Source organism: Dermacentor andersoni, chromosome 11, assembly GCF_023375885.2.
Source record: "Dermacentor andersoni chromosome 11, qqDerAnde1_hic_scaffold, whole genome shotgun sequence".
Lineage (NCBI taxonomy): Eukaryota > Metazoa > Arthropoda > Arachnida > Ixodida > Ixodidae > Dermacentor > Dermacentor andersoni.
The window spans coordinates 56,524,994-56,552,757 of NC_092824.1; positions in this window are offsets into that span (position 1 = coordinate 56,524,994).

Consider the following 27,764-nt stretch of genomic DNA (forward strand, 5'->3'; position numbering starts at 1 on the left):
ATGTTAGCTGGGACAAACAAGCACTTGAACTCGCACCCATCTTGCGACAGTGCATTGCGTTCGCACTTGCGTGCACTAAGTGAAGCTCATACACTCCTACTTGTATCCATTCACATTGAACGGCAATTATTTCTACTTCTATTCCTGTCAAATTGTTCCTTTGCTCAGTGCTCTTTAAACTTCTTTCCTCAAAGATATGTTTACCCATTTACTCGAACCCGCAAAGCGAGTGCAATTCTGATTCGTTGTGGTGCCGCCGTGTGTGCCTGCCTATGATTATTCCGTGGAAAATGAACACCGCTGCAAAATAAGAGCAGTTATGTTCAACTACCATCGAGGATAGGCCTTTGGTTATAATGACATTTTGCAAAAGCAGTCTTACATATCACATGCTACGATCCGGAATATTAAAAATCAAAATTATCATTTATTCTACAAACAACACTGCACTTAGGCATATTCACATTCAGGAACCATGTTTTGCGAAGGACATGGCTTGTATATAAAAAAAATCACTCCGAGTCATGCGGCAGTAGCCTCACAGGTAGTGTAACGAGCTGAGGAACACATGTAACTCCTAGCTTTAACTGGGCCTCACTTAATCAGACTCAGAGTCTCAGTAAAATAATATGTGAGTGTTTGGACAGGTAGAGGTCCTTACACGCTCTTAAGTGTATAAAACGGTAATTATGCTACGCAAACACATTCTATCCCATGGGCAACCAACAAAAAATATTTCCTTTTTCACACTTTTGGCCTACGCTTAGAAGAGTCAATGATATATATTGCCGTACCAAGCGATGTCGAGGAGAATGACTTCATCCACTCACGTAATTATTCCTGGTACGCTGAGGCGCAAAAGAGCTTTCGCTTGACAGATTGCCTTGTAGAATATTTCAAAGGAATAACAGCTGCTTAAGTCTACGCAGAATGCAATGATCATTCAATTAGAAGACGTCACTGGATAAGTCAATAAATGTTTGTCTGATTTCCCAAATGGTAGCTCTTTTAGCATAGGAGCAACTTTAACGTTTGTGTTCATTTTTTCTTGCGCGAATGAAATGTCATGTTGGGTTTGACGTCGGGCGTACAATGAAAATGACGTAGAATGCGTGGCCTTACCCCTGGGAGAAACAAGCATGTCACAGAGTGTGCTCTATGTGGAAACAGATACGAGAACGGCAACTGCCGGAAGTGCGTCAAAATATAAACAGCAAAGACAATTATCCTTCTCACCTTGCTAGAGTATGGACGCGATAAAGAGCGGTTCCCTATAGCTCCACTCCAATTTCATTCCTAACTCGCCGAGGAAGACGGTGTTTCTCAGGAACAACAACTGGAAGATTATTGGCATGCCAACATTTATCCTCTTCTTTTGCCAAGAAAAAAAAAGGTCGGAGGTTAGTTACAGTTTTTAGAATGCTTACATACCGATGTCATATGCATCATACTTTTGTGGCAATAGGGTTTCTAAGGGCTGCCAGCTTTGAGCAGTCCAGAACAATCTCGTGCCTAGTACGTGTCGGAAAACTTATTCACCATATTTCTAAGAATGTGACACTTATACAGCCTATTCCCGCTTCACGAGCAACATCAAGCAGAGAATGACTCAGGCAACTGGAATTCGTATGAAATATAGACTTCAAAGCAGTAAAATATTTCAAATCGCTTTCGGCTGTGCAGTAACACCCATCATTACCACCATTTACAAAAACCTCCAAATTTTGTGAGCTAATCCGAAGAGTCTCCTATAAGATTCCATGCTTTCGTGAAAAATAAATGGACCCAGTGCTTAACCAGTGCATCGTGTTTTGCCAAAAGAGACAACTTGGGTTGCTGAACAGCAATAGTATTTTGCGTTGAGGATAATAAAATGGATGGGGTGGCAACGTTTGATGATATTCGTTTTTATAGTCCCTGTGTTTTGTGAAACTGAATCGTATTTCTTTAATTCTATTAAATGAGGGGAATAAATATGCTGACGCAGTTATCCCGTTGCGTTTCTTGGAGCATAATATTTTTTTGCAGTACTAAAAATGACTTAGGCTCTGTTTCATTTCGGGCTTACAAAACCACAGTAGAGTGAGAAGTTCTATGAATAAAATTAGTTCGACATATTCCTGCTCTCAAGTAGCAAAGAACCATGGCCCAGACAAGGCACATTCTCATTTGAAATTCTGGTTGAAACGACACACCGTATTAAAGAATAATTATTGAACGATGCGTTCGGAGGTCACCTTGAAACATTCCTACAACCCGCCTTTAATTGTGCTTTGTCTGTTGCATGGTGATTCAGCATGCGTAACTCGTGCGCAATCCTGTGAATTCCAAAATAAGCAATAGTCCATATAAAGATCAAGCGCGATTATATCTTTTTCAAATCCTAAGATTGTTTGCGTGAGTCCTTCTTATGTGGTTGTTGTGATTAGGAAAAAAGCGAAAGTGGCAGTTTCATCCGAAAGATGAAACATTCATTTGGATGAGAAATTATTAGACAGTTATTCGAAGTAAAAAAAAAGTAGTTTTATCTGCTGCATAAACGAATGTAAACATGTCCGACAGATGGAGAGGCCTACGCATAGAACGCAATCGTCATGTTTTCACCTGTTTAGAAGTCAACAAGAACACCAAGAAAATCGTAGGTGAAATTACTTGTACCTACTTAATAATTTAAGCAAATGGTAAATTACAGGCAATGAAAGTGGTTGAAAGTCAACTTGCCGCTACTTGGGATCGATCCCACGTCTACCCATTAGGCATCGCACGCGAAAGGTGAAGACGTGGGGCCATTCCCCACCTGCGCGGAGTTCTTTTTTCATCCACTTTCATTGCCATTATTTATCATATCTTTATTTCAGTTAGTGAGTACAAGTCATTTCCCCTGTTTCCTTTATGTCTTTGTTGGCATATTCAAGATAAGATTAAGGCGTACCCTCTGTTAATCGCCTTTCTTTATCTTTTCCCATCTGCCTTTCTGCGCTTCTTGTCTTATTTGTTTCATGCCGTATCCTGCGTCACCAAATCATAAGAAAATTTAACTCCTAGGCTCTATGGAGCCATCGATGATGACGTCAATTTCATAAGAAATAAACTGAACACTATGTGCTTTATCTGTTAACAACTTGTGATATGCTGGAAGATGTCACAGATGTACCATTTCAGCTGGCTGAAAGTAAACTATATGTCTATAAAAAAATTCTCAGCCTCCCTCAACTGATATCGGCATGTTCGAAATTTTTACTGTTCATACACAGACGTTATAATGTATGCATACCTCTAACAAATTATGAAATTTTCAGGCGCAAATTGAAATCAGCTGCCACATGATATCCCCATTTCAAAAATTAACGCCTTCTAGTTCCTACCAATCTGAAACCAGCACGTTTTGCTTTTACTTCGGATTGCACTGGACCGGCTGGCGCTCCCTTGGAGCCACTGGGATACTGGAAAGATCAGTGGATAAGAGCTAGGTTACATTGGGCGAGCTGCTGGTTTTACTGCTATGAAGCTCGAAGCCCTGTATATATAGCTGGAGTTCGCTGGCTGGTATTGGCAGCTGCGCTGGTTGCGTTTGTGTCACACTGGTCCCAGTACGCAAGGAGAATTCGAGCTAGTGAACATTAAATGCTTGATAGAATTTCTGCTGCAGATAATTGGCCCCTGTCATGAATAACGCTGTATCTTGCGTTCATAAACGTATGTCTCGTTCCGCAGCTTGGAATAACGTTCCTTGAGCTGCTCTTTTATTATTGCATTTTTGACACTAGAGATCGCTTTCGTTTTTTGTATTTCCCTTTTTACTTGGCGGATAGCAACATTTTCGAATACTATGGCAGAAACGCAGACAGCGCCTCGTTTTTTATTGATTGTGCGCAACCGATGAGTGCGACTTATCAGCATTGTGGGGTCGACACGAAATAGCAAAGCCAAGTAGCCATGCAGCAATAACATACCAGGGATAAAAACATTTAGCACATCTTGCAGTTTCACTGGACCTCGTATACTGGACAATAATTCCTAAATCATTCTGAGGCTGAAATATAAATATTTTACCATTGGTCGGAGTGCCTCGCCGAGTTCATTCGATTACTATTGATTTCGGCTACATGTTAACCGCGCGGCTGGGGTCACAAATGTAGATGTGTAGTGAGGTCAAATACATCTTAATTTGTGTTTTCGAGTTGGTGTCTTTGAGCGAAACCACATTTCTTGTGCTTACAGTGTCAGCACAAAAAGCAATGAGAGCCCATGTGACTCGTTATACGCATGCTTACATGTGCTGTCACCAAAAGCTGCCAGTCATAATGACTGACACTTCTCTGACGGAGATATGCCACTACACAGGCTTGTGGTTTGAAACGAATTTTCGAAATAAGAAGTGTTGCATTTTACTTACGCGCAAAGAAACAACGGCTATAATATCGGCATTATGAACTTTTATAGCTTCCTCGGTCGGCGGTTTCTTTAATACTTTATTCGAAGTTAAAAGCTCACAATACTAATGTTTGAAACAAATCAGTGTTTTGGCCCTTCGAGGGATACTATTGAACAAGGATAACTTTTTTTTCCTTCATGACAGAGACGTAAGATTTATTTGTGGTGCAATAGCGCGTCTTCCATACGAACCACTTTGTCTGAAAGCTAAACTGCGGCGGGGCGAAGCTGTAAATTACTGGCCTTTAGCGTCTCTACGCGAGACCATAATCAAACCAGTGTGACCGGAGATCTACAGGAGCCCGCGATGACCATATAACTGAGTATCATTTCCAAGGTTAAATATGGTAAACTTGGCCGCCGACTGACTGACTAGTGCAAAGTTTTGTGCAGTGACCATCTAAACTGAGCATATAATTAAGTTTTAAAGAAAGTAAGGCATAATGTTCAATATGAAATTAATGGGAATAATTTTGGTATAAGGATATTTTTGCTCAATATATTCGACGCTTTCTTGATTTAGAAAGCATGATGTTTTCTTAAATGTTGTTACTGTCAGAGGATTCCATGTAAGCATTTGTCCTTATGCCTACACTATTTGCTTAAAATAAATATAAATTATGCGGTTCTATCTGTCAACGGCCTTATATTATTATGAGGGTAGCTGTAGGGGGCACTCCAGATTCATTTTCAACACTCGCGGTTCTTTGGCGTGGGCCCAATGCACGTTATTTTTGAATTTGGCCACCATCGAAATATGGGCGCTGTGGCCGTGATTTTACCCAGTGCCACTCGGATTAGCAGTGCACTACCAAGAACACCATGCAACCACAGTGTTTACTTAATGGCAGAAGGGTACTTCCCAAGTAATCTACTTAGCTCGGACTGTTCGTGCTTTTCGTAAAGTACATTTTAGGCTTGCTACTTCAGTTGCTTCACTAAATGTTTCGTTGTTAATCAAATAGTGTGTATAGGTTTCTTTTTTACTGTGATAAGACTTGTTTCAGTGGCCTCCTAATGTGAGAGGTTATTCTACCGAAGCAACACATCTTTTTTAGGAGTCATAAGCTTTGCACGAAACCAGTTATGGCTAAAGATTCTTCAATATGTCATATGTTCTGACTGCTGAAGTATTCTTAACTGTACGAATGTAGGCAAAACTGATTTGGCCCATGTATTATCCTATTGCATGAGTGAAAAGAAATTCTTGGCTTTTATTTACTGTTTTTGGTGGCTTGCAAACTCTCACTGATGCAACACATTCCAAATGGCTTCTGACAGGAGACTGGCCATTTACTGGATCAAGAGAAGGTCCAGTAAAAACACCTTGTGACATCTAAGAATGGTTCTTGCTTAAAATCGGAGGACTTCACTACTAATGAATGCTTCAATTGATTGCAGAAAAATGTGTGTACAGTACGCTCTCTCATTAACTAGTAAAAGCCACTTCCCTTACAGTATTACTCTTTACTGAGAAATTAAGGACTAACCATTACAGCGACACTGCAGCGACACAACAATGCAGTAAGGTCAGCACAAGTGATCGTGCATGCAATACATTGAGAAGAATTGTGCTTGCATTATAGTAGATAGGAAAAGGATGAATAGGGTTTTGTGATTCTATGTTGAATATACTTACCTTCCCGCCGGACTACCACGTTTACTGTTAACCAAATTCGTAACATTTTCATAATATGTTTAACGCGCAATTACTACTACTAGAAATGTGCCTAAAGTACGCTCTCTAATTTACAAGTAAAACCTGCTTTCCCCGCAGAATTACTCTCTACTGAGCAACTAAGGATTATCAATTATAGCGAGACTGCAGCAACACAACACTGCCGACACGTCAGCACAAGTGATCGTGAATGTACTACACTGACAGGAATTGTGCTTGCATTATTATAGTAAATTCGAAAAGGAAGTGCACATATTTTTCAGGGTGCATACTCTCGCAGGTTGTACAAGTTCGTTCACCTCCTATGCGCGCAACTGCGCTCATGTTGTGCGAGAATCTCGTTGAGTGACAAGAACACAATATCCAACGCACGTGTAGTACGAGAACTCGTTCAGTCTACGAGATTCCTGCAGTAAAATGCTCCGTTGCAGCTCTCCTAAATGCCATAATTGAGATCTCCTTTTACCTTTTTTTTTTTACTTTGCTGAGATAATCAAAATTGACCTTTGAGCATACAAAACAGTTTTACATGTCGACGATTCGTATCCTTCTGAAATTCCTCCCCGCATTGCGCGTTACTTCTTACCCCATTGACCTCACGGTTATGGCTATAAAGATATTGGGTGCTGGCTCGCCGTTTGCTTCGGCTTCCATCTGGAAGCGAAATATTGCAGGAGCATACATGCATCGCTTTAGGTTGCTGCGCAGAAGCACGCAGCCACTCTTTAAGACGAGGCTGTGCCAGCTGCTATGTAAAAGCGAGAATTCCAGCGCCGCCGGCAACTTCTCCCGAGCACGTGTCTTCCGACGCAGAATAAAGCCTGCGTACATAGGTCAAAAGGCATCACCTCGATTCCTTATGACGCTTGTTTCTTGGTATTACATTGGTTGTCTGGAAAACAAGTGCTATTCTGATTCTTTTATGAAAAGCATTCGATGATGTGTGCGGGTGCATAAATGCCCTTTGCTGTGGTTACATTGTATTCTTTTTAGGCTCGGACTTTATCAATTTCTTTAGCTTTTTGTGGGGAGGTTCCGAAGCGAACACGCATTGCATTTACTAAGGCCATATTGGCGGTTATGGCTTGTCCTTGTGTAGTCCACTGTAATATTATTTTAGGCTGATTGCGACATTGAAATATACAGTTAAGTATACGTTCTGATATATATACAAATGAAATTTATAAGATACGCGTCCGACGTCTGTTGGGGGACTGTGCTATTGGCAGTGATGGCAACTTATTTCTGCGTAAATGACGGTTAAGTTGTGTAGAAGGTTAATAAGTTCTGTAAAATGTCGCAGTTATATATTCAGAATATTATTACACCTTTTTAGGTGAAGAAATAGGACAGACAATCAACAATGATTCTAGGAAGCACAGTCGTCCGTTGCAGACTGTAATCTACTGGCAATACAAACCTCACAAAAATTCGACGGCTCTCAGGGGAACATTCATACATTCGGGAATGTAAAACAGTATTCATGGCTCGCGCGCAATCCAATTCCACACTACTATATTTTTACAGAATGGGCAACAGCATGCAAAGCAAAGTGTAAAGCAAGTGTGGATTCTAATGAAGACAAACAGGACGATTGTGTATCTCGAAATGATTTTGTGATTATATGTTGAATATACTTACCTTCCCGCCGGACTACCACGTTTACTGTTAACCAAATTCGTAACATTTTCGTAACATTTTCATTTTCAGCACGACGCTCTTTTCGGCACAAACTCACGCTTCTTCATGTACCAGGTGCTGCTCGGATTCTTCGCTGTCGTGGCGAACGCCGACTTCGCGGTGGAACATGGCTTCACCGAACCTTGGCCAGATGCTGCTACAACGGATCTGCAATCATCTGCTCATGTCTTACACGGTCCGCAAGATTATTTGCTGGAAATCGTGTACGATCTCCGACGCACCGAAGTGGAATCTGCGCATCGGGGAACCTTTCAGGTTCCGCTGCGCGCTGGCCATATAAAGGACCAGCCAAGCCTAGAGCGACTGGGGCACGACGCTCTTTTCGGCACAAACTCACGCTTCTTCATGTACCAGGTCAGTTACCTAAATGGAACTAAGTGTTATCGCTCTAGCAATGTTATGCTTTTAAGAGTGTCGTGCCCCATTAGCAAGCGACAAATGATTGAGTGTCTTGAACATGCCAGCCTGTGCTTCGTTGATGCTCTACTATTCTCTCTCTACGACGGCTGCCTGACGCTTTCCCAAATCTTACTGCTCCTATCGGGGGATGTAGAACTAAATCCAGGGCCCATGAATGCAGTTGAACGTGACCAAATGACAAACATTGAAAGGATTCTCTTAGAAATGAAAACAGGCCAGGAAACTGTGCTTGCGAAGTTAACGGAAATTACAACAAGACAATGTGAATTAGAATCCAAAATTACGGGCTTAATAGAGAAGACAAACAATGTAGAAAGTCGTATTGCTCGGGTGGAAAAAATGGAAGATAAATTTATGGCTAAACTAGACGACTTGGAGAATAGAAGCCGTAGACAGAATCTGGTCTTTTTCGGGTTGCCTGACAGGGAGCATAACGAGACGTGGGAGGCGTCTGAAAAACTAATAAGTGGAATATGCAAAGATGTGATGAAACTTGATGATATTTCGGTTGAACGGGCTCATCGCGTAGGCGTTTTCAGAGAAGGCAAAAACCGGCCCATAGTAGCATGCTTTTCAAGGTGGAAGGCTAGAGAAAATGTCTTTAAAAACGCTTGCAGACTAAAAGGCACTTCGTACAGCATCTCTGAAGATTTCAGCCGAGCCGTACAAGAAAAAAGACGTCAGCTTTGGAATTATGCGAAAGAAAAAAGAGAGAACAAAGAAAATCGTGTTCGCTTGAGTTATGATAAATTGATCATCAATGGGCAAACGTTTGTTTGGGATAGCGATATGCGGATGCCAGTTCCACTTCAGGCGCATGCGCGACTGGACAGAGGCAAATGACGCATTCCGAATTCCGTTCCTCCGAAAGATAACTCAGCACGTTGCTCGCAGCCTGAACGGCTCTCTGTCCTGCTTGTGAATTGTCGCAGCATAAGGAACAAAGTCGATAACTTCAAGTCTTTAGTAGCCACTGTTAAACCTCAGATTGTGATGGGCACCGAATCATGGTTAAACAAGGATATACCTGATGTAGAAATCTTTCCGCCTGGTTTTACTGTCTATCGGAAAGATAGGCATGGACAAGGCGGGGGAGTATTCCTTTTGATATCAAATGCATTGTCAAGTACACAAATTTTATTTGAAAACGATTCTGAGTCTGTCTGGTGCCTTGTGAAATTGCCTAACGGAAACAATGTAGTCTACGGGACATTCTACCGTCCACCCGGCAGCAGCGGCTCATTCGGATTGCTGTCTGAGATGCTCTCTCTCCTGCCTAATAGCGTACTTCTAGGGGGGGATTTCAATTTGCCTGACTTCAACTGGAATGCTGGATGTGTGGCTGGCAATAGGTCCCGTATTTACACAGAGTTCGAAGAACTGCTCGGATTAAATGGATTGCAGCAGTACGTACTGGAACCTACGCGAGAAAATGCAATTCTAGACTTAGTACTTTGCAATGAGCCGAACATAATATCAAAAGTTACTGTTTGCCCAGGTATTAGTGACCACAGGGCAGTTGTCATAGAGCTTAACATACAGCGAGTACGGATGGCGCAAATTCCGCAAAGAAAAGTGTACAGCTACGACAGAGGAGACTATGCTGCTATCAGGACCGAACTTGAAAATTTCTTTCCTACTTTCCAATATATGTCAAATGCACGCTGTCCGTTAACTTTGTGGTCAGCATTTCGGGACAAAATACTTGAACTAGTCGAAAGTCATGTTCCATGCAGGTACCTGCGGCAACGAAAAAAACAAAAACCTTGGTTTAACGTAGAAATACGTAAACTTGTAAGGAAAGCAAGACAAACGTATAAAACATTTTCCGCCGACACCAGTCTGGCAAATCAGAAACGCTTGCAAGAGATAAATAAGCTATTGAAAGCAACAATTAAAGCTGCCAAAGATACCTTCTTTGTTAAATTAAACAAGGACTTGAGAGAAAACCCAAAATCTTTTTGGAAATATGTAAAACAAAATCGAAAAGAAGACATATCGATACCATCTTTAACTGTTGACGGCAAAACCGTGACGTCGGACTATCAGAGGGCGGAATGCTTCAACAAGTACTTCCAATCTGTGTTTTCGCTATTACCTGCTGGGGAGACTTCGCTTTTGAACAACGCCAATCGAGGCGATATGATGCCAGATATTGAATTTGATGTTAGTGGCGTCGACTCTTTATTACGGCATTTAGATGACATGAAAGCAATTGGACCTGATGGAATATCGCCAGTAGTCCTTAAAGAGTGTCATGGTATCATTTCTCCATATTTAACGATCATTTATAAGCTTTCCCTTGAAACAGGCCTCATTCCCCAAGACTGGAAAACGGCAAGCGTGACACCTGTTTTTAAATCACGCGACAGAAAACTCACAGAAAACTATAGGCCGATTTCACTAACGTCAATATGTTGCAAAATATTCGAACACATTTTATATAGTAACATATCTGCATTCCTTGACTCAAACGCTTTTTTTACACCTTCCCAGCACGGATTCCGAAAAGGCTATTCCTGCAACACACAACTAATAGAATTCCAGCACTTGTTATCTAAAACCATTGATAACAATAGTCAGGTAGACGCCGTTTTTATTGATTTTCAAAAAGCTTTCGATATTGTGTCCCATAAGCTCCTAGATGTTAAAGCTCGCTGCATTATATATAAACGAAAACGTTCAAAATTGGATACGCAACTACCTAAACGGAAGAACCCAGTCTGTTGTCTTAAACAACGTTGCATCTTCACCAATAACTGTTTCTTCGGGCGTTCCTCAGGGAAGCGTACTGGGGCCCTTGCTATTTTTAATCTACATAAATGACATTGTCGAACTAATTACATCACCCATAAAACTATTTGCTGATGACTGTGTGATTTACAGAGAAATTACCACTGAAGATGACATAGATACATTGCAAACAGATTTAGATAAGGTAGCGATCTGGTGTAAAAAATGGAACATGAACTTAAATATAAAAAAAGTGCAGTAGCGTAAGTTTTTCCAAAAAATTCTCCAAATTTCAGCAACGATATAACATCAATGGCACGCTTATCGACGTACAGTCGGAATATAAGTATTTAGGAGTCTATTTTACCGAATCACTCACTTGGCATAAACAGATTGACACTGTCATAGCAAAAGCTAGCAGGATGTTACATTTTATTCGCAGAAATTTTAAACAGGCAACACGCGAAGTTAAAGAAACTTTATACTTCTTACATGTTAGAACAATACTTGATTATGCTTGTGTAATATGGGATCCCTATCAAGATTACCTCATCAATAGACTGGAAAAACTACAGAACCAAGCAGCAAGGTTTGTTTGCAATAATTACAGCCCGTACTCTAGCATTTCCGAAATGAAGGCCACTTTAGGATGGGATCTACTACATATGCGTAGGCAGAAGTTAAGGCTTAAACTATTGCACCGAATATATAATAATCAGACAGGTATTAATCGCTATAACTATCTCCTGGAACCAGATTATATATCGAGTCGCTGTGATAACAACAAAAAGATCTCAGCCTATAACTGCAGAACAAACACTTTTTACTACTCTTTTTTCCCCAAAACAATTAGACAATAGAACAGTTTATCAAATCATATAGTAAATGTGTCAAATAACGAACTATTCTATTCAATGCTGTGACGGCGCTCTTGTAAAACAAATGTATGTGTTATATATCTTGGAACCTGCTTGTTTCACGTTACTTGTACGCCTTTCTCTAACAGTTATTGTAGTGATTCTGTTTGTCAGTATATCTGTCCGAAAGCTTCTCTGTATTACTGGTTGTATTTTGTTCCCCCCTACGTGATGCCTTTGTGGCGATGTAGGTACTTTGTAAATAAATAAATAAATAGTATGTTTAACGCGCAATTACTACTACTAGAAATGTGCCTAAAGTACGCTCTCTAATTTACAAGTAAAACCTGCTTTCCCCACAGAATTACTCTCTACTGAGCAACTAAGGATTATCAATTACAGCGACACTGCAGCAACACAACACTGCCGAAACGTCAGCACAAGTGATCGTGAATGTACTACACTCACAAGAATTGTGCTTGCATTAATATAGTAAATTCGAAAAGGATGTGCACATATTTTTCAGGGTGCATACTCTCGCAGGTTGTACAAGTTCGTTCACCTCCTGTGCGCTTAACTGCGCTCATGTTGGTCGAGAATCTCGTTGAGTGGCAAGAACACAACATCCAACACACGTGTAGTAAGAGAATTTGTTCAGTCTGCAAGATTCCTACAGTTAAATGCTACGTTACACCTCTATCAAATGCTGCTGCTCAGATCTCATTTTACTTCTTTTTCTTTTCCAGAGATGTACAAAATTGACGTCTGAGCTTAGAAAAGTAGTTTACATGTCAAACATTTGCATCGTTGCAAAATTCCTCTCCGCAGTGGGAATCAGTTCCCATAAAAGTGACCTCACGCTTATGGCTATAAACATGATGAGTGGTGGTTTGCTAGGGCTTGCACTTCAAAGCTAAATATTGCAGGAGAATGCATGCAATACTTTCAGTTGCTGCCCAGAAGCACCCAGCTACTATTTCAAATCAAAACGTAGCAGCTGCTACATAAAAGCGAGAATTGCAGCGCCACCGGAAGCTTCTCTCGAGCACGTGTAAACGTCAGACTCTGCCCAGGTGGCGCTGCGGAAAAACCTGTCGCCAGCGCCTACATCGCATCCTCGGCACAAACTGAGTAGTGCAAAGAGAGCTGTACGCAAGCAATGGTGCATAGGCCACAATGGACCCTCCTCGTTCGGTTGTGCTGAGGCACGGTTTCCTAAAATCAAGGACCTGGAAAGCTTCTTCCGCCCATCCACGATTCGGAAAGGGAGAAAGCTCAGCAGGGCGAAGTACGTGTACAATATAAAAGAAGTCTGGACTGTTCGTGTAACTATGGACAGTAATAAGGGGATTAGTCCTGCGCCAACCTTTATAGTAAATGCATATTTGATGCTGCCTATAGCCACCATGATCTACTAACTTCATTTTGTCTGATACTCGAATAAGTTGATACCATTGCTAGTGTTTCATCATTCAGGCAAAAGCGGAAATTTTTCAACTCTTCCCATGTCACAAATGACCGTTCCTTTTTGTTTATCTCCAAATACCCAATCGTCTTCTGCCCTACGTTCTTGATGTTTCATAAATATCGGTGCAGGGGTCTGGATGGAATAGGTTCTTGATCTTTTAGTTCGTATACATTTGACAACAAGTGTGATGACGGCGGCGAAAACGCAAGTGCGATATATGAGGATTAACAAGAATAATTGCGAAAAGGATCTCGTATGAGCCTAAGGAGTACATATAGTCTGGTGCCTCCGGATTTTACAGCAGATCGTCTGTGGCTCGAAAAGCGACAAATGGCTTGTGTGCCTAAAATTGGACTGCTTGTTTTGGCCATTATTGCAGCCGGACAACCACGCGATTCAAGCGCCGAAGACCAACAGGTTCTGGACCAAGCGAATCCCTGGAAAGAGGTAAGATTTTTAGCGAAAGTAGCTCCAACAAATGACTAATGCTGAATGCACCATGTTTCAGTTTTCTTTGTCCGCATGTTCCTTACTTATTGACATCTATCGAATAACAGCGGTAATCACTGACGAAGTGAGCTGTTGATTTACAAAGCACTTCAGATTGTATATGAACCAAAAACAAGTAGTGATGTTTAGTCTTTGCGATGTAGAAAAGCCAATATCAAAGTTAATAAGTAGTACACATTTTCTTGTTAATTTTTTAGTCTTTAAGGAAATTTTGAACACGTAATTATTACATGCTGGGCATTGAATACTGATTTTTTCTTTTTTTGTGGTGACCACCAACGCAATTGGATCGCTTTAAGAAACCACACGTTTTCAATAATACTACATTACAATACTTTGGAAGCCGCGTGTTAGAAAAATGCGCTCTGCCATTAGATGGAGCGCGCAACATCTAAATATCTATCAAAACGTACACTAGCAACAACGTGACCAACGTTGCACACAGAAGGGTGGCTGTGGGGCTGTAATATTATTAAAATATGAAGCACTACTGAAGACCCACTGCACATTTACCGTGTGTCCCAGATATCGTTAGCAAACTATTTAAAAATATATTTAAAAATATACGATGCCGATAAGATTATAGGGCCTACGTGCCCTGTTGTAAGATGTCTAACGACGAAAAAACATCCATGGTCTTTATTCATGCACTACACAGTGTCACTTTGAACTTTTTGTGCAGGTTGGTTAACCTTATCTCAGGTACATGGTAATAATGCATTTTAGAACACAATTATCGTTATGTATATTTACCTTTCCTTTGCGGGCTCTGCGCGCCGCTGGAATTGTGAAACCACACAGAGCGGGTATATACTAGCAGGCGAACTTTACGCCACAGCGGCGTTAACCCCCTTTTGCAGAATCAAAATGGTTATCGATATTACAACGAGCTTTAATTGTGTACAGCTGCTCCAAGTAGCGGCTCTTTTAGGTACCCTAAGCAATATTTCTCGCAGCTAGGTTTCCGCCTTTTCACGTCATAGTACAAAAAACGACGTTCGAAATACGTTGGAAAGCTGCTGTAACCAAAAGGACCAATGAAAACAAATTTGCTCGAAGGTAATAACGACGGTCTGCATCAGTTTTCCTGCAAAAAATGCAAATGAGGTTTAAGGCACGAGTCAGTTTGCCATCCACGCTATCGGTTTAATAAATTTGATCTAAGTATGCGACAGCGCATTTAGATGTATAGTGGTCCCAAAATATGGTCTAGTTTCTTTTTACTATCCCAAACATGCAGTTAGAGGAGGTGTGTAAGCCTGGCTGGAACCACCACTCCTACTGTAGTGCTGTCCTTGAATAAAAATCGCATGTGCGGGCCGCGCGTGCTGGTTAGGAATCCAAAAAGGCGCACTCTGCGTATTGCTGCAAAAACGACGAATCTAATTACACGCACCATCACGCTCCACACGATGGTCTTTCCCTAAGCCGGAAGCTAAACTTCCAACTAAATATGTGCAATTATTTCATTCCATGTTGCGAAACGCCGATGGTTTTTCGACGGTCGTATCTCCTGTACTTTTGTAGCGGCTGTGTCGTGCCTGAGTTCAATGAACTGGGCAAAATTACCATTTGTGCCAAGGTTTATTATATATTCAGGTGTGTTTCTGTATATTGCGCAGGACCCCAGTGCCTGTATATTGTTGCGTGTGGAAAGACACAGACAGAAGAGGCTATTTACAGGCTATTTACACTGGAGCCAGGCAGCCAGGCAGCCGGGCCGACACTCGCTCGCGCCAAGCGCACCGACCAACTTCATCGTCGTTCTCGCGGTAGCTTGTCCCTTGAGTATGGCTCGATGATATCGTAATACCACCCGCCGGCGGCAAAAGCACCGTCACGGTGTTGTTAAATATCCAAGGCGCATGGAGAGTTGTAGGGCTTGAGTCGGGCGACGTGGACGATGTCACTGGTTGTCACAGCGGAGGACGTAGTGGGCGTGGCTAGAACGATTTCATAGGTGACATCGTTCACTTTGCGGAGCACGCGATATGGTCCTGTGTAACAAGAAAGGAGTTTTTCACATAGGCCAACTTTACGAGAAGGAGACCAAAGCAACACGAGGCTGCCGGGCACAAAATGGACATCACGGTGACGGAGGTCGTAGCGTTGCTTCTGCTTGTCTTGAGACACTTGTAGACGAGCGCGCGCAAGTTGGCAAGCGTGGTCAGCATGGGCGATTGCATCACGCGCATAATCGCTAGTTGAAGCTGTGGCGGACGGAAGCACAGTGTCCAGTGGTAGCATTGGTTCGCGGTCATACAAGAGGTAAAACGGGGAAAAGCCAGCAGTTTCGAGACGGGAAGAGTTGTATGCAAAGGTTGGATAGCATGTCTGTAAGGGTGCGGTTCAAACGCTCAGTGAGGCCGTTCGTTTGGGTATGGTAGGAGGTGGTAAATTTATGCCGTATTGAGCAGGCACGCATGATGTCGTCGATGACTTTGACCAAAAACGTACGGCCACGGTCTGTTAGCAATTGACGCGGAGCACCATGCATCAAAATAATATCATGTAGGAGGAAGTCTGCAACATCAGTTGCGCAACTGGTCGGAAGAGCACGGGTTACGGCGTAGCGGGTCGCGTAGTCCACCGCGACTGCAACCCACTTGTTCCCTGATGTAGATTCGCGAAATGGGCCGAGAAGGTCTAAGCCGACACAACGAAAGGGCTCGGCAGGAATGTCGACCGGCTCCAGGTAACCAGCGGGGAGCTGGGAAGGCTTCTTGCGTCGTTGGCAAACTTCACAAGCGGCGACGTAACGTCGTACGGAACGGGCAAGACCCGGCCAGAAATACAGCGACGTACACGGTCATAGGTTAGAGATACGCCGAGTTGTCCTGCCGTTGGTGCGTCGTGGAGCTCTTCTATAACGGTGAAACGGAGGTCTTTAGGTATTACGAGTAGGAACTCAGAGCCGTCCGGATGAAGGTTACGACGGTACAGGGTACCGTCGCGGAGGACGAAGAGGCGTAGAGTAGCATCGGCCGGTGACTGCTCAAAACGGTCGATGAGTGTTCTGATGTAGGCGTCTGATGTAGACCCCGCGCCTCCACCAGAATGTTGCGTGTGGAAAGACACAGGCAGAAGAGGCTATTTACAGGCTATTTAGACTGGAGCCAGGCAGCCAGGCCGACACTCGCTCGCGCCAAGCGCACCGACCAACTTCATCGTCGTTCTCGCGGCGGCTCGTCCCTTGAGCATCGCTCGATGATATCGTAATAATATTGTTACAAATAAAGTCTCATTTAACGTGTTTCCAAATTTTTTCGGCAAAACATGGTACTTTCCCTTGCAAGGCTGTTATCGTCTACTTAATGCTAGTAAAGTGTTGTAGGGAAAAATCTGCAGTTGTGGAACACTTAATAGCGTCATAAAATCAATGAACCGGAGTTTTTCCGCAAGAGAACGCTACTTTTCTCACTCAGTTGTTTTTTTTTTTCCTAATTTCGGAGCGTATCTCCGGCGAACAGCCATTGTTTCTGAAAAGGGTTTCGAGGTGACGTCCCCCCGTCAATGGCGTGTATGCTGACACAAGTGGCTACCACGTCTAGGAAGCAGGCGTGCGTCCAAGGCCTCTCTTTAGTGAAGCACACCGTATGTAGGAGCAACACGGAATAAAACAGTCAGCACGATTAGATTTTTACCTGAACTCTCTATGGACAACCTACGGCTACTCAACACACAGTCTTGTCAGCGCTCCTTGAAGTGGTGGTGCCTAATGAAGTTTCGGGCATCAGAGGCAACGCCAAGAAAATGAAGGTTTTCTCGCGTATCCCTCTGGAAAGTGGTTCCGAAATTGGTGTTATGTACTTCTTGTACGTCTCCATCTCCAGTGCTGACTCGCCAATTCTAGTGACGCCAGCTGTCCATGGCGTCGGCCTAACTAAAATGTCTCTCTTCCGCACATGTTGCTTTGTGAAAATATTGTTACATAGGAAGACGCAGACGAAAAGCAATATACAAGTGTATTTACAAGAAAATACGCCGCACTTGGCCAAGAGGCAAGAGCCCACGCTAGCCTCTAATCGTCGTCGTCGTCTTCAACCTGCTCGCTTCTCTGTCATCGCAAATACTGTTCCGTAGCACTACCCCCGCCGGCAAAAGCGCCGTCCCGGAGCGACTAAACGCCGGACTCGACCACGCAGCTTATACTTTCCTGATCTGCGCCAGCACAATCTTCTCTCTACTCTCTTAGTGAACGTTTTTATCTCATCGTCTCAACAGTGGAACGCCATCGCACGTCATGTTGTCATGCGCAGTCTGCAGGTCATGACGCTCAGACGAGATTCCAGGGACCACACCAACGTCTGGATTTCCTTTCTGTCACATACATTTTAGGAACCATGTGGTGGCGAGTTGTCCACTCAACCTACATCACCATTTCGACACAATGGGCAGAGTCTCAAGGCAGCAATATGTCGTCCATATAGGAGTCGATCTAGGCATATTTTTAGCCGACATTCAGACAGCAAACCAGCGCTTCTGCCTTTATTGCAAGCTGTCAAGGGCGCCATGTTTCCAATGTTCTCCTCACGCTCCATCAATGTTAGCCTTGGCCACCAACACACATTCCAATTACCTTCCATTGTAGCCGATAGCAAACGTGCCTTCAGTGGAGCAGACTTCCTGCAAAACTGGGGACACCTTGTTGACTTTAGGTCTGCTTCGCGCTTTTAAACTTCAAGTTTTGTTGCTGTACGTTGTCGCTTAGCCTCGAAATTCGGTTCTAGGAGCACCAAGTCGAGGTGCCTCAGGCGTTGAACTGCAGCGTGCGCCGTACAAGCAGCAGGACATTGCTTCCGCATCTGAATTTACGAAACTGTTTTTCCGCGTATGCGGGCCCACGCCTGCTTCACTATGATTAGTGTTTCGCTGAAACTTCTGGGCCTGCGTCCTGGCAACAAGTGGGGGCATGTTTGCGTTCTTTGAGGGACGCGAAGCTTTGCTAGGGATAGCAGGCATCACGTGGTACAATTCTAGTCACATACCTTGGCTACTACATGAGAGAGAACGATGACGGAAGCCGACAGTGTTTGGATCATCTGCGTAGCCTATATTACAGCCCGTTGCAAAATTCAAAGTTGTAATACTGGAGGTGCAAGAACACAGGCGCTTCTGTGCTCCAGTATCTGCTAGTGAAACATAAACGCCTGGACATATCGCCACCTGACATTCAAATTCTGACGCAGAGGGAAACTGTACGGTTAGCGAAAACATTATTCGTCAAAGAACGCATTGAAACTAAGGAAATCAATATATATATATTTATTTATTTGTTTATTCAAAAAACCTCGCAGGCTCCAGCAATTTTATTGCGTGCGGGGGGGGGGGGGGGGCATAAATCTACATAGGTAGAAACATTACAAGGAATGGAAGGAGATATCGAGAATATGAGACGCATACTGTGGTGAATAAAAATAGGGGCAATACATGATAGTTAGCGAAACGCAATATAAACTATCGGAAAGAATGGCGATTTACGCCATTTAAGGGTACAGTATTTAACACCGTCAACGTTTACAAAAGTAATGCAAGGGCACATTTCTTGATATTGCCAACTACCGAAGTTAGCGAAAAGCGTGTGCATCATTAAGGCAAAACTATTTAAAGTAATTGGCAACGAAAAAATAGTGGTTACTTCATGACTAAACCTAACAGGATCATGAATGTCACCACATTCATTATCTGGGCGACTATTCCATAGTTCAGTTGCTAGTGGTAAAGTTGATGGATTGAAGACGTTTGTGTGCCCAAAGGGACGTTTGAAGGAGCGGTTGTTGTGCAAACGGCGAGGCCTTCGTTACAGTTGGCAGAGAGGGAGGGGGATTGGCGCTGACGTTTTGTTAATTTATGCAATAAGCATATTAGAGCAATCTTTCTGCGTGATTCTGAGGAGGATAAAGACAGAAGATTTAATGTTAGTGTCATGAATGACGGTTTTAGTCCTTGGAGATCAAACGCGCGGCGCGATTTTTAACACGTTAAAGAGCGTTGACTAGATAAGTTTGATGAGGTGACCAAATTGATGCTGCTTATTCAAGTTGAGGAAGGATGAATGTTAGTTATGCTAATGAATTGGTCGAAGTAGGAGTGTCGTGAAGGTTATGGTTAATGTAGCCGAGATTGCGCGATGCCTTCACTGTGATATTATATATGTGAGTTGACCATGTATCTTTGGGTGAAGCATGCACGCCATAGGCAAGACCTTGTGTTTGCCACGTGGCAATTATTAGGAGTGTAGTTACACGCGGCTGATGATTTCTTACGGGTGAAGGTCACTGGCTTACATTCATCGGTATTCAGAGACATTTGCCAACGTGAGCACCGATTAGTTAAAAGATCCATATCCTGTCGGAGAGTAAGATGATCAGCTGAAGAAGAGATATTACGGTAGATCACGCAATCGTCTGCGAAAAGTCGCTCGTTAGAACAGAAACCCGCTGGCAGATCGTTGATGTGAATTAAAAATAATAAAAGACCAAGAACGATACGCTGGGAGGCACCGGAGGCGACGTCACTAGTAGCAGATGAGAATAAAATTGTAACGGTGTGCGCTTTATGGAAGGAAAGAACGTTTCGCATCCGGGATAAAGTCAAGGAATCTAAATTGACAAACGAAATTTCAGATAATAGACGAAAATGTGGAATGCGATCGAAATGTTTAGAAAATTCAATGAATATGCAGTCGATATCTAGATTATTATTCATGTGCATGAGTAAATCATTCGTAAATTCTAAGAGTTGTGTGTCACATGAGAAACCTTTTCTAAAACCGCATTGGCTCCGGTAAAAAAAAAAGAATGTTAGCTTCTAGGTAGTGAGCGATGTTGGAAGCAATGACATGTTCAAGTAACTTGCATCGGACACTCTTTAAAGATATCAAGTGATAATCACTAACATTGCATTTCTTGCCTGATCTGAATAATGGTACGATTTCCCCGATTTTCCATTCATGCGGTATTGTACTCGTTGATATAGATTGTTGAAAGATGTGGGCAAGTATGAGACTAGATACTGTGACTGTGTATTTAGGGATTTCGGTGTTTGGTATGAATATGATCAACTACAGCGTATGTTGATACATTGAGGCTAATAATCACTGCTGCGATTCCGGTGGCTATTATGACTATGGGATCTATGTATCTATAATCAACGACTTCCGTAGATGGGATGCTCGAATGATCTTCCTTTGTAAGAACACCCGTAAAGTAATTATTGAATAAAGCAGCGCAATCCTTCGGTTTAACGTTCGTCCCCGTCATCATCCACCAGTGAAAAGATCTCAACGGCAGTGTTGGTGGAAGAAATTGATTTGCAAAATTTTCTAGGGATATTTTTAACAAGCGATTGAAGGTCACATAACATAAACTTGTGTCTGGCCGTGCGAAGAGCATGACAGTACTCTTTTTCCACAGCCTGGTGTTTCATATAAGTCTAGGGCGTGCCCCGGAGCTTTGCTGCCTTAAACAGCCGTTTCGTTCAGGCTTTCATCGCGCGTAACGATCTATGGAACCATGGTATAGATAGGTTCGTTTTGAACTAGATACGTGGTATGAGCGCCTGAACCAAATCAGTTAGTTTTTTGTAGAATAAAAGACCAGTTTTCCGTGACTGAGCGAGAGAAGAACGATTGAAGGAAAGATTTACAAAAGATTTCAAGGCCCTGGTATATAGCGTCGATGTTTGCTTTCTTATAGTTGAGAATATATTTTTTTGCAACGTTACGCAAACGGGCAGGTATCTCGTGTACAGCAGACAGAAGCAAGTGGTCACTAAACCCAGTGCTACACTGTAAAAAGTAACGTTATCGGGGGCTGATGTGAAAATGAGATCTAAAGTGTTCGCTTGACGTGTCGCTTCGCAAACAAGTTTAGTAAGTGAGAATTCAAGGGTAAATAAACGAAATCGCGAGTGGTACTTGAGCGCGAGGTTAGGTCGGTCCAACCATGTCAAAGAATTACCCCACGCTTCAACGAGCCGCATGCGAGGAGGACATGGAGGCACCGAGCACGAGATTAGGTAGCCTAAATGCAAGCTCTATTTTAGGGTGGTTGGAGCCTTTGTAAGAGCACTTGGCCCCGCCTGCTACAGTGGCCGGTTACACCTTCTGACAAATTATAGATGTGGGAGACAAAATTGCGAAAGACCGGACGAGAAACCACGTTTAACGCAACTCTTAGTGAGGTGAAGCTGACTATTTTTTAAATAAACATTCGCTTCAGCAGATAGAGACATATAGAATGTCAGAGCGCAGTACGCGGCACGTCTACGTTTTGGTTAAACTCGTTTGTAAGCACCATTATTACTACAGCACCCTTGTAAAAACACCCTTTACATAATACGTACAAAGGGAAGGCAACGACAATGCTTAATGCAGTTCAAATTCTTGACGTGTACAAATACTGCCACGAGCACACTACCGTGGCTTATAACTTGTTGATGTATACGCGTCGCCCGACATGAAATAAGAAAAACGTTTGATGCATTCAAACAAAACGAAAATGCACGTTTCGCCTGCGCATTGGTATAAAACTAAATTTTAAAAAAAATTATAGATGGCGTGCCAACATTCGTATATGAGAGCTTGACAAAAACAAACAAAGAAACAGAAATGCGCCGAGAATTCTATAGAGATTGGGTACTAAAATGCCTACTCATTAAATTTGGCGGTAAATTATAGGCGAAATTTTGGTACCATCACCACCTCAAAATATAGCTTGCATGTACGTGGCCTACGCGGGATTAAGGTCCCTGAATTAAACGAAAAGATAGCGACACCGCTCCTCGCCCGGCTTCTACTTCTTCTGGCCTTCTAACTGCTCGCACTTTCTCTCGGAGCTCACGCTCGCAGTTTGGTCGTTCGCTCGGAAGCCGACCAGTGAGACAATAAAAATTGGTGTTGGCTGTTTGAGGATGAATTTTTACCGGATTAAGGCTTAGTTATTGTCTGCTGTGCTGCCGTGATTCAAATCCCGGTGCCGCACTATTCTCCACCGGAAAATACAAAAAAAAACCGTGTGTTGAGAAAATTGCACAAACAGGCCTGGAGTGCGGCCTGATCCCGGTGACCAGAACCGGTAACGCACTCTCTCACCAGAGCAGGATTGGCCACCCTGGTGCAGTACTTGGCCACAACCTCCTATATGAACACAACAATCAAACCCCGGCCCTCAGTCCCCAGCAGCTGGGAAGCAACTGACCACGGCGGCGGTCAGACCTGCGACGTGCAGAGGGTGCTAAGAATCCCTGGCTCCACACAGGCCGCCATTGGAATATGAACCTGGCAACGTTTAACCCTAGAACGTTATCTAGTGAGGCGAGTCTAGCAGTGCTAATGGAGGAATTAGAGGGCAGTAAATGGGATATAATAGGGCTCAGTGAAGTTAGGAGGCCAAAAGAAGCATATACGGTGCTAAAAAGCGGGCACGTCCTGTGCTACCGGGGCTTAGCAGAGAGACGAGAACTAGGAGTCGGATTCCTGGTTAATAAGAACATAGCTGGTAACATACAGGGATTCTATAGCATTAACGAGAGGCTGGCATGTCTTGTTGTGAAACTTAATAAGAGGTACAAAATGAAGGTTGTACAAGTCTACGCCCCTACATCTAGTCATGATGACCAGGAAGTCGAAAGCTTCTATGAAGACGTGGAATCGGCGATGGGTAAAGTCAAAACAAAATACAGTATACTGATGGGCGATTTCACTGCCAGGGTAGGCAAGAAGCAGGCCGGAGACAAGTCAGTGGGGGAATATGGCATAGGCTCTAGGAATAGCAGAGGAGAGTTATTAGCAGAGTTTGCAGAAGAGAATAATATGCGGATAATGAATACCTTTTTCTGCAAGCGGGTTAGCCGAAAGTGGACCAGGAGGAGCCCGAATGGTGAGACTAGAAATGAAATCGACTTTATACTCTGCGCGAACCCTGGCTTCATACAAGATGTAGACGTGCTCGGCAACGTGCGCTGCAGTGACCATAGGATGGTAAGAACTCGAATTAGCCTTGACTTGAGGAGGGAACGGAAGAAACTGGTACATAAGAAACCAATCAATGAGTTAGCGCTAAGAGGGAAACTAGAGGAATTCCGGATCAAGCTACAGAACAGGTATACGGCTTTAACCCAGGAAGAGGACCGTAGTGTTGAAGCAATGAACGACAATCTTATGGGCATCATTAAGGAGTGCGCAATAGAAGTCGGTGGTAACGCCGTTAAACAATAAACCAGTAAGCTATCGCAGGAGACGAATGATCTGATGAAGAAACACCAATGTATGAAAGCCTCTAACCCTACAGCTAGAATAGAACTGGCAGAACTTTCTAACTTAATCAACAAGCGTAAGAGAGCGGACATAAGGAACTATAATTTGGATAGAATTGAACTGGCTCTCAGGAACGGAGGAAGCCTAAAAGCAGTGAAGAAGAAACTAGGAATAGGCAAGAATCAGATGTGTGCGTTAAGAGACAAAGCCGGCAATATCGTTACTAATATGGATGAAATAGTTCAAGTGGCTGAAGGGTTTTATAGAGATTTATACAGTACCAGTAACACCCACGACGATAAGGTCCCACAAGTAACACCGGAAGAGGTAAAGAACGCCTTGGGAGCTATGCAAAGGGGGAAGGCAGCTGGGGAGGATCAGGTAGTTGCAGATTTGTTGAAGGATGGTGGGAACACTGTCTTAGAAAGATTGGCCGCCCTATATACACAATGCCTCATGACCTCGAACGTACAGGAATCTTGGAAGAACGCTAACATAATCCTAATCCATAAGAAAAGGGACGCCAAAGACTTGAAAAATTATAGACCGATTAGCTTACTGTCCGTTGCCTACGAAGTATTTACTAAGGTAATCGCAAATAGAACCAGGAATACCTTAGATTTCTGTCAACCAAAGGAACAGGCAGGATTCCCTAAAGGCTACTCAACAATAGACCATATTCACACTATCAATCAGGTGATAGAGAAATGTGCGGAATATAACCAACCCTTATATATAGCCTTCATTGATTACGCAAAAGCATTTGATTCAGTCGAAACCTCAGCAGTAATGAAGGCACTACGGAATCAGGGTGTAGATGAGCCATATGTAAAGATACTGGAAGATATCTATAGCGGTTCCACAGCCACCGTAATCCTCCACAAAGAAAGCAACAAAATCCCAATAAAGAAAGGCGTCAGACAGGGAGATACGATATCTCCAATGCTATTCACAGCATGTTTACAGGAGGTATTTAGAGACCTGGAGTGGGAAGAATTGGGGATAAAAGTTGATGGAGAATACCTTAGCAACTTGCGATTCGCTGATGATATTGCCTTGCTTAGTAACTCAGGAGACCAATTGCAATGCATGCTCACTGACTTGGAGAGGCAAAGCAGAAGGGCGGGTCTGAAAATTAATCTACAGAAAACTAAAGTAATGTTTAACAGTCTCGGCAGAGAACAGAAGCTTACGATATGTAGCGAGGCACTGGAAGTGGTAAGGGAATACATCTACTTAGGGCAGGTAGTGACCACGGATCCGGATCATGAGACTGAAATAACCAGAAGAATAAGAATTTGCTGGGGTGCGTTTGGCAGGCATTCTGAGATCATGAACAGCAGGATGCCATTATCCCTCAAGAGAAAACTGTATAATAGCTGTGTCTTACCAGTACTCACTTACGGGGCAGAAACCTGGAGGCTTACGAAAAGAGTTCTTCTTCAGTTGAGGACGACGCAACGAGCTATGGAAAGATGAATGATGGGCGTAACGTTAAGGGATAAAAAAGAGCAGATTGGGTGAGGGAACAAACGCAAGTTAATTACATCTTAGTTGAAATCAAGAAATAGAAATGGACATGGACAGGACATGTAATGAGGAGGGAAGATAACCGATGGTCATTAAGGGTTACGGACTGGATTTCAAGGGAAGGGAAGCGTAGTAGGGGGCGGCAGAAAGTTAGGTGGGCGGATGACATTAAGACGTTTGAAGGGACAACATGTCCACAATTAGTACATGACCGGGGTAGTTGGAGAAGTATGGGAGAGGCCTTTGCCCAGCAGTGGGCGTAACTAGGCTGATGATGATGATGATGATAATGATGATGATGATGATGATTGTCTGCTGTGCTAGGAGGTATGATGCAACGCTATGAAACTGGAAGGAGCAAATGGGCGCGTTAAGTTAAGGCGCTCGAGCACGCTCTAGCCAGCAGAGTGCGCTCTTTTAAACTTAACGGCTAAAAAGCGACTTCCGCTGCGTGATTGCGGAGCGCGCTCTACGCGCCCCATCCTGGAAACGGTGCGCGAGAGCGCGCGCCTGCTACGGCTTCCGGAAAGATGACGTGTTTCCTACTCTTTCCACTCATACAAGTCCGTTCTCCTTGCCCAATCGTTCCTCCCGCCGCCGCGCAGCCGGGCGTCTGAAGCTGCTCTCAGGTGAGATCGGGAACGTGTTGGCGCGGTTTGAGCTTGGCGCGAACGTTGAGCTTGCTTCGCATACGTAAGCCGCTGCTGCTGCCTCTGTCGCCGTGCGTCAAGTTCTTCTACCTCTTTATCGTCTAACAAGAACTGCAGGAGTGTGGTCGGCGGGGCGTTTTCGAAAAGCGCGTGAACTGCTATAGCTGATGCGGAAGCAACATAACATTCGCCAGGCGGCGCGTTCGTGCACCCGAAAACAGTCGGCGAGAATGGCCGTTAAGTTAAGCTCCGAATGCGTCGCACCCGAGCGCACTCGAGCGTGCTCCTTTAGAGTTCGGAGCGCGCTAACTTAACGCGCCCAATGTAATTTGCGCGTTTTTGGCGCGTAACTGCGTGCTTGTCATTTGGCTTCGGATTGGCTGCCTGTTTCGATTTAGAAGAAAGCTTTTGAGACTAGTTTAGTGGACAACTCCGTTTAGTGTCACATACTAGCACAAAATTGGAATTTTTTGTATCGCCAATAATGTTTTCGCAATGTACACGATGTTTAAATAGATGCCAGAGATTTGTTTCAGTTTTATGTCGTCCATGGCCGTGCATTGTACTCGTAGGTTAAAACATTTCCGCGGCTTGCACAGATCAACCCACTTCGCGATTTATTTCTGCTGCATTGATCAGAGTCTCTATTTGCCGTTCTTAAGACACTTTCCCAGCGTGAAAGAGCTGCGATGAAGTTTTTGCCGGTGCACATCAAAGGCGATGCGCTTGCACGTGTGCACCACTATGCAGCTGCCGATTCAACAAGTCGGATGTGTTTGCGCTGCTCGAAGTTCGTACGTGTGTACTTGAGTGTACCCAATCGACTGCTGTGTGTCTAGCTTGTACAGCTTGGTAATTTATTCATCTTAGTACCGTGATGACGGAAAGCAAGGCACTTGACATATTCGCCTAAACAACGCGAGCCGCATGTACAGACACGCGCCAACAACGCGGAGCATCTGAGCTATTGCCGTCTTCTCGTCCTGACGCTGGCATCTGTTTATGCAGTGAAACTGGGCTTACGCTTTTATGACAAGCCGATGCCGTTGGCTCTTCAATACAAACATCACAGTCGAGCACGTACTTCATTTGCGAACAAAGTGAATGCAAGGACGAAAGTTATAATAATGGTTTCCATCAATGAGCAGTTTCCCCCTTTCCTTGACGCAGTTTCAAGTGAACATGAGCCAACAAACTCGTGCACCATTTTATTTTGCCGAGACAGCGAAGCGGAGAAAGCCTACTGGCAATAGTCGAAATCATTTGCACTGGTAGTGAACAGCTTGCCCTTACAAAATATATTTGCACCGCCTAACAGAAGCATGAACTGACAAAGCTACGCACTCTCAGTAGTGCAACCAGAACGCGTGTTACATTTCTAGCACGATACGTCGCACTACACAGACCCTACGTACTCTATAACTTCATACACCTGTTGATTATAGCGCGATCAGGAAAGCAAATATGAACGGGCACCTAATATAGCACCCGTGCATAAGCTCAGCTGAGCTGCGTACGCCGTCAA